The sequence below is a fragment of the Gekko japonicus genome, unplaced genomic scaffold (genome assembly GCF_001447785.1).
Source record: "Gekko japonicus isolate JY-2015 unplaced genomic scaffold, Gekko_japonicus_V1.1 scaffold745, whole genome shotgun sequence".
Lineage (NCBI taxonomy): Eukaryota > Metazoa > Chordata > Lepidosauria > Squamata > Gekkonidae > Gekko > Gekko japonicus.
In genome coordinates, this window is record NW_015164690.1 from 252,331 (window position 1) to 261,191 (window position 8,861).

Sequence of the window (8,861 nt, forward strand, 5' to 3'; positions counted from 1 at the left end):
ATGGTATCCATGCTGTAAAACCCTCCAAGGACATAGCCTTGAACGGAACCCAGATGCCTCCGGATTCACTGACCATCCACGGGGAGCAGGTCCCGGGCCCCCTTTTCCTTCCTTTGCTCCACGGCAGTCCTCTTCCCCAGCAGTATAAAAACGTCCGTCTGTTCTCCATCGCCCCATCCCGGGGTCCTCAGCTGGCCACTTCTCTCATGGTCTCTGGCATCCAAGCGGTCAAACCCAGCCTGGGAGGGGCTTCTAATATCAGCCACCACCATTTCCCCCCTGGCTTGGCCACCTACCACACCGCCCCCGGCCCCACACCGAAGACCATCTGCATGCCACAAGCCATCGAGGAGGGCTGGGTTTCAGAGGCAAATGTCAGCGTCTCCACCGCAGCCAGTTCCACGCACGGCAGCCCTCAGCTGTTGCCCTTCTGCGTCCCGCCCATGGACCTCTCTCTCGCCCCAGTGGCCCTCCCGGGCAGCATTTCCCGTGCCCCACTCGGGATGGAGGTCCACAGGGTCCCCAGGCTGTCGCTACTGAATCCCACCCCATACCTCCTAGCTCAGCAATCTTTCCCGGACACGGCGTTTTCACCGAGGCAGAAATCACCGCAAAGCCAGCAGCAGCAGAGCCAAGGACAAAGGTGTTCCAGTCAAGGGCACGCCGGGGACAAGAGCGCCAGCAGCCACAAGGAGCCCGGGAGCAAGGATCCGAAAGGTAGGGGTCAGAACCTCAAAAAGGATATTACAGCATTGGGGAAAGTGCAGAAAAAGGGCAACTAGAATGACAAAAGGGTTGGAACACTTTCCCTATGAAGAGAGTTTAAAGCGCTTGGGGCTCTTTAGCTTGGAGAAACGACGGCTGAGAGGTGACGGGATCGAGGTTTACAAGATTATGCATGGGATCGAGCAGGGAGTGAAATTAGTATTTTTCTCCCTTTCTCACAATACAAGAACTCGTGGGCACTCAATGAAATTGCTGAGCAGTCGGGTTAGAACGGATAACAGGAAGTACTTCTTCACCCAAAGAGTGATTAACACTTGGAATTCACTGCCACAGGAAGTGGTGGCAGCTACAAGCATGGACGGCTTCAAGAGGGAATTAGATAAGCATATGGAGCAGAGGTCCATCAGTGGCTATTAGCCACAAGGTATAGATAGGAGCTCTCAGGCTGGGGCAAGTGATGTTCTGTATTCTTGGGGAGAGCAACAGTGGGAGGGGTTCTAGTGTCCTGGCCCCACTGCTGGACCTCCTGATGGTACCTGGTATTTTTGGCCACTGTGTCAGAGTGTTGGACTGGATGGGCCATTGGCCTGATCCAACATTGGCTGCTCTTATATTCTTATATTCTTATACTTATATTTTGAGTCAGGAAAACAGGGCCAGGGCGGAGGTGGGGAGACTTAAAATTCCCTCGTGTTTCAGTCCCGATCTGAAATGAGTCCCATGCACCTGCTATTTAAAAAAGAGAGAGAAAGAAACTCAGGAAACCTGGTTGGAAGATCTAGTCACAGAATTCCTAGCGTTTTGATTGTCTTGGCCCCAGATGACTTTAAAAAACAAATGTATGGAGTCCATCCATCTGTATAATGATTCTGGTGTACCTTTTAGGGATGTTGCTAGGACTAGTGATGTCACAGATGACAAGGATTTTGAGCTGTTAGGGGAAAGCATTATACAAGCATTTAAAAATCTGGAAATCTCCCTTCATAAGGCAGCATGCTAGCTGCAGCCATCTGTCTGTACTTAGAGGGATCTGCCCAAAACTTTAAGCACATGGGCATATATAGAAGTTTTGGAAGGAGAGAAGCTTCCATTCTTGTGCAGATATCCATGTCGATTTCTTTCTTAAAGAGCTGGGATCATTTACCAGTGGGGACAAGTCAGCAGGTCAACAGACACTGAAGCAGGAAATGTTAAGAACTCACACAAGCCAGCTTGGGAAGGGTCTCTGTCTTGCTAGGAGTTCTCATTTCAGCGGCCAAGAGGGAAAGCTCTGTATCGCTGTCCCCTAAACCGAGAATCCACTGCAAGAAAACAGATCTCCCAGCATACCAGAACCAAGTGGCAGCGTCCACATCACAAGCGGGACAGATGATCTGGCCACTGGGCGCATCTTCTTTAGAATGTGCCTATCTTAAAAAAAAACAAAAACCCTTCACCTTTGTTCTGGAGGTCACACAGCTGGGCTCCCCCGCTCCCCCATGGGACAGACTGCATTCTTCAAATCCCTTATTCCAGATTAGTCCCATTGAAGTCAATTTGAGACTCACGGGATTTGAGGGTGACGTGCAGAGTACAATAGAGCAGAACTTGAATGTCTGGAAGAAAGAATCCATCAAGAAAGAACTGCAACGAGTGAAGGAACAGGGGCCCTGAGCATCTTGCCCCAAAGACGCTTTCCTAAATACAGGGCAGCGACTTGGGTCAAGCCGCCCTACCACGGCCGTCACTCAGGGGCCCATTCACACAGGACTCCTGGAGCGTGCCCACCTGCTCCCGATTACGGCCAAGGCCGGCCTGGGTTCGCTCCAGGTCAGGCAGAAGGCGGTGCAGTTCCCAGTCACCTTTCTATCTCCTGGCTGACCCCGGGGATTAATCCCACATCAGCCACACGGTCTGCACAAACAGCAGGGCGGCGCACCGCAGGGTGCCGGTCTGAACCGCTCTCGTGAGATCGCTGTGGTCTGTAGGGGGAGCAAGCAGGCGGTCTGGGAGGTTTGGTCTCGGAGGTTTAACATGGCTTCTGCATTCCCTCTAGATTCGACTGAAGCGGGGCCCGACTTCCTCGCAGCCAGGCAAGCCTCCCCGAGCCAACAGCCTCCTCACCTCCACCAGGCCAGCTCCTCCCCCACCATCTCCCTCAGCATCGGCCAGATGGGCTCCATCTCCCTCCCCAGCTAGAAGCGGAGCTGGCTCTCAGGGCTCCTCCGCCTGCGCGTGTGGAAACGAGGCGGGGAGGGCAAGATCTGTTCTCCCAAGGCCCCCGTGATCTTCCAAGGCCAGAGCAGCTTCGTTGTGCAAACACAAATGGTTTTATTGTGGCAACTCAAAGCCAATCTTCAGTTTTAACACATTCTGTTTGGTATTTTTTTCTACTAGTTCCGTTGCCGGATGAGGACCAGATTTTGTGTGTGTGTGTGTGTGTGTGTGTGTGTGTGTGTGTGTGTGTGAGAAAGATATCCTGAAATGTTGTGTTTTCAAAAACAGCCCGTTGGGAGTTGGTTTCTTAACAAAATAGTTTCAGAGCAGTAAAACTGTTCCTCATAGGGGAGAAGCGATGTTGTAATGAATTTCTGCCACTTTTAAATAAATGACACCGAAACGCTTAACAAACAAGGGAGGGTTGTAAGGGACATAAAGGATTGCGTCTGCTTGGAAGGAGGCTCCTGCCATTGATTTTGTGACCGGGGAGCAGACGGGCTCGTTACATTCCCTGCCTCCCCGTTGTTTGCTGCCAATAAAAATGTTGAGAAGAATTGCAGCGGCTGTATGGATTTCTGCCTCTAGGCTACAAGACCGAAACACTTTCTCCTTGTACTCGTTGCTTATCTAGAGCTATTTCGAGAGGGCACTTGAGTGTTTTAATGTCAGAGCTCTTTAGATTCTGGCCCCCAAAGCCTTAAAATATTATTTCACTTATGTGCTGCCCTTCCTCCGTCATGGTACCCAGCAGCATGCTTAGGGTCCCTGGGGAGGCCCCATCCAGGCACTGATGAGCTCTGTACCCGCTTTGGACCAGCACTGGTACAGTCTCATAGGCCTTCGCCCATATATCGGGACTTGGGATCCTGGTTAGATGCAAGCTTTTTACTCATTAATACTGAGGAAGAAGGAGGAAGAGGAGTCCTTCACTCTTGGAGTCTCAGAGCGGCTTACAAACTCCTCTCCCTCCCCCTCCCCCTCCCCACAACAGACACCCTGTGGCAGCCAGGTGGAGCTGAGAGACCTCTGACAGAAACTGCTCTTTTCAAGAACAGCTCTGACAGAACTATGGCTTGCCCAAGGTCATCCAGCAGCTGTGAGTGGAGGAGTGGAGGAATCAAACCCGGTTCTCCCAGATTAGAGTCCACCGCACTTAACCACTACACCAAACTGGTGGGAGTATGTTATTGTTGCATGTATATTTTGGGTTATGTAAAAGGAAGCCGGTGAGTGACGGAGGAGGAGATGATGAAGAAGAAGAGATTGCTATACCCCACTTTTCTCTACTCTAAGGAGTCTCAAAGCAGCTTAACACCTTCCCTTCCTCTCCCCAGAACAGGCACCTTGTGAGGTAGGTGGGGATGAGAGAGTTTTGAGAGAAGGGTGACCGGCCCAAGGTCACTCAGCAGGCTTTAGAGGGAGGAGGAATGGGGAATCAAACCCAATTCCCTGGGTCAGAGTCCGCCGCTCTTAACCCCTACACCACACAGCCCAGAGAAACTCCCCTGCGTGCTGAAGCTTTTCCAGAATATGCTCCCTACACATTTTCAGCATGAGGGCTAGAACCATAGTAAAGATTAAGAATGCGTGCTGCCGGTTCATCGGCTAGTTTGCTTGGTTGGTTGGTTTCTGGAACTACGGGTCCGCAGGAAACTTTCTGTAGGACCACCGCTTGCGGCAGAGTGAGATGTAGGTGGTGTGTGTGTGTATGCGGGTGGGGTGGGGCTGACAGTGAGAGGCAGGTTTCAGCAGAGGGTGGAGAAACAGAGGAAGATCATCTGCTTTCCTTTTACCTGGTGTAGAAGAGGAGTTGAAGGGAGCAGGCTGCTTGGGAGGAGATCACAAAAGGCAGCTTAGCAAACATCTCTTTGTTTCATTATCAAGCTCACAGCCCCAAGCATAGCTTGACTTCTGCAGGGTACGCGGGTGTGTTAAGGTGGCTTCCTGTGACTGTGTACGTGGAAATACTCGCATGGGATCTGGCACATGTCATGTTATCTCAGGTTTGGTTTTTGTGGTGGCCAACCCTGTGGGACCGCGTCTGTAGTGATTTTTTAAAAAAAAATATTGCCTCCTCCACGACAGCATTTTAACTATTGGAAAGAACTGATATCCGAGAACCATGTATCCGTGGCCCACCCTTCAAGCCCCTCCAGAGGAGAACATCTGCTTAAAAGACCCGCTAAGAGGATTGGCACAGGCCTCGGCCGAGGACGGCCATGTCAGCACTCGGCTCACGTTGCTAATGGGATTGTAATGGATCCTGATGACAGGACAGAGGACAAGAGCAAAACTGAAGGGGGCTTAAGAGCAGCTCTTCCCAGCAGGCAGATGGAGGCTTTATTGGAGATAATTATAGTGTGAAAGGATCAGATGCACCAAAGATTGGGTGGGGGGGGAGACTGCCTCATCTAAGGGAAGCCTGGGGGGACAAACCCTTCTCCTCTTCCCTTCTGACTGAAAAGCCCTGAAGATAAGGAAATGTTTCTCCTGAAGCCTGGGCCACTCAGCAAAGAGGCCTGAGAGACCCAAAGAAACAGGTGTATTTTATAAACCACTCTGCTGAGATTCCGGCCACAGGAGTTAATTCTGGTTGCTCCCCCCCCCAATCACTGGTTCACTCTTAAAAGTTTCTCTTCAGAGCTGTGTACTGGAGTGAATTGTGTCAATACAGGCAGTGATATTCCAGCCAACCTAAATGCGGTATCTGGAATGTGCAAGAAGAGCAAAAACCCATTCATGTTGCTTGTCAAGTGCTTGAAGCTCACCTTCTCTAGGAAAATGTTAACTCCTAAAAGTTTTCACTCAGGGAACCCTGGAAGTTATAGTTAGATGAGAGTCCTGGCCATTTTTTAAAAATTAGAAGCCCAAAGCCCACCCCGTCTAAAGAATTATAATTCCCAGGACTTAAGGGACGGTGTCTGTGTGTGTGTGTCTGGGCTGATCGCCTTCACCTTTGTTTCTTTTTGGTGCCCTGGAGGGATTCATGAGTACGTGGCGCCCCCGTGTGGCTGATCGTAAGAATGCAGCACTGCTGAGAATCAATTACAATTTCAGGAACAAGGTTTGGGGGCAGTTCGAAAGCAAGAAATTGCAAGTAGATAAATAGGTACCGCTTTGGTGGGAAGGTAACAGCGTTCCATGCCCCTTGGTGTTTAGTCATGCTGGCCACACGACCACGGAAACGTCTTCGGACAGCGTTGGCTCTTCGGCTTTGAAACGGAGATGAGCACCGTAACCCTAGAGTTGGATTCGACTGGCTTTTGAGCAAGGGAACCTTTACCTTTACACAGATGTGATGGCAGCTGTGCAGTCGTTTGGCGACTTTCGACAAAGCAAGTGGTCTTTATACATGTGCTTGATGCAGGGGCTGCGGTGGCTCAGTGGTTAAGACGCTGAGCTGCAGACCAGCAGGTTGGTAGTTCAGCAGTTTGAGACCCGAGTGCCACACGACGGAGTGAGCTCCCGTCTCTGGTCCCAGCTCCTGCCAACCTAGCAGTTCGAAAGCAAGAAATTGCAAGTAGATAAATAGGTACCACTTCGGTGGGAAGGGAACAGCGTTCCGTGCGCCTTGGTGTTTAGTCACGCCGGACACATGACCACGGAAACGTCTTCGGACAGCGCTGGCTCTTCGGCTTGTAAACGGAGATGAGCACGAGTTGGATTTGACTGGCTTTCCAGCAAGGGAAACCTTTACCTTTACCTTGACGATAACAGTACTTACCTATTTACTAGGCTTGCCAGCTCCGGGTCGGGAAATACCTGGAGATTTGGGGGCTGGAGCCTGAGGAGGGCAGAGTTTGGGGAGGGGAGGGACTTTGGTGGGGTAGAAGGCCACAGAGTCCACCTTCCAAACTGGGCATTTCCCCCAGGTGAACTGATCTGGGATATCAGCTGTCATTCCAGATCTCCAGCCAGCCCCTGGAAGTTGGCAATCCTACTATTTAGAGGGTTATCGCAATCACTGCCCTAAGTGCCTGTGGAGTGATTAGAACACTCTAGAGTTTGGTATTATTATTATTATTATTATTATTATTATTATTATTATTACTACTACTACTACTACTACTACTACTACTACTACTACTACTACTACCAACACCTTCCAGGTACTTTCTTCTCCTCCGCCAGAATGATTTTTAATTCCTTAAAATAAAAAAAATCTCGCCCTGGCGTACACGGTTCCTTCCACCTACAAGGTATTGCCATTAATTTGGGGGCGCAGGCAAGCGATGCTACCTTGTGGTGTGGTGTGGCATGCACATACCCCTGTTGAATTTCTGCCTTGTTGTGCATGTGTTAAAGGCCTAGGGAATTTACAGCGTACGTCTGTTTGGCTTTTTCTACCTGTCCAGAGACTGGCACCCCCAGGGAAATCAGCCAGTTGGAATTTTCAACGCATAGGTATTATTTGTGGGGAATGCACCAGACAACTATAGCTTCCCGACTACCAGTTGTTTCCGCTGGCAAAATTACTGGGTCTGATACTATAGCTATAATTTTGCCATGCAGAAGCAATCTGGAGCGTGCAGAGGAGGAAAAGGGAGACTAATTAAACAGATATGCTGTCCAGTGTTCCCTCTAAGCTGAGTTAGTGTGAGCTAGCTCACAGTTTTTTAGCCTCTGGTTCACACATTTTTGTCTTAGCTCAGGAAGGATGGCTCCAGAACAAACTAATTTATGCAGCAGCCAAATCTCCTGCTCACAGCTTTAATGCCAATAGCTCACAAAGTAGAATTTTTGCTCACAGGGCTCCATAGCTTAGAGGGAACATTGATGCTGTCTAAATAGATATACTTACATATAACATTGCATTTCTTAAGCACCTTTTTAAAAGGTGACATATCCCCCTTATATATAAAAGCCGACTGGTGAGGGCACTTCTCTAGAACATTACATACACTCCAGAATTGGTTGGCACCCTGGTGTGTCACTCAGAATCTGTCTCTATCCACTGGCTGCATTGCTTGAGTCTCACCTCCAACATTCTAAACAGTTTGCTGTCCCCCCCCCCCAGCCAGTCAGAACACAGAGGTTATTTGCATATGCAGCCTCATTGGCCTTTGCCTCGGAACACAGAGGTTGCTTGCATATGCGACTTGATTGGCTTTTGCCTCTAACATTCTAAACAGTTTGCTGTTCTGAGGTAAAATGTGTCCAATCTCCAGGTGAGGGCTGGAGATCACTCAGAATTGCAACTGGTTCCAGATGGCAGACATCAGTTCCTCTGGAGAAAATGGTGGGCTCTGTATCCTTATATGCTGCTGAGGTGGCCCCCATATGACAGCCAATGTGACGTAGTAGTCAGGGCTTCAGAGCATGGAAGAGGCTGCAGGTGTGTGGGGGGTGGAAAGCTGAAGAGTGTGAGGGAAATAAAGGTAGGTTGATTATTGGCTGGAAAGGAGATAGGGTTGCCAACTCCAGGTGGGAAATTCCTGGAGATGTGAGGGATGGAGCCTGGAGAAGGTGAGGTTTCAGGAGGCGTGGGACCTCAGACAGGTACAAAACCATAAACTCCACCCTCCAAACCAACCATTTCCTTCTGGGGAACCATCGTTGCCAATCTCCAGGTGAGGGCTGGAGATCACTCAAAATTACAACTGTTCTTTAGGTAGCAGAGATCAGTTCCTCTAGAGAAAATGGTGGACTCAGTGTCATTATACCCTGCTGAGGTCGCCACAGCAAATGGACACTGAGTGTCCAAGGCTGGGGCACCGGCCCAGAGCCTCTTTCTAGAGATCTGTATTTATTTCCACAACGGGCCTTTTTCCTAGTAGAAATATAAACGCATAAGACAGTAGATCCGGATCACGCTTCCTAGCCGGCACTGTCAAAGATCAACTGCCTGGGGAGTGTAGGGAGGGTCCCCGGAAAAGCTCCATAAAAAGGGGAGGGTACCTAGAACAGCCGGCAGAGCGTAATTGGGAGACAATGCA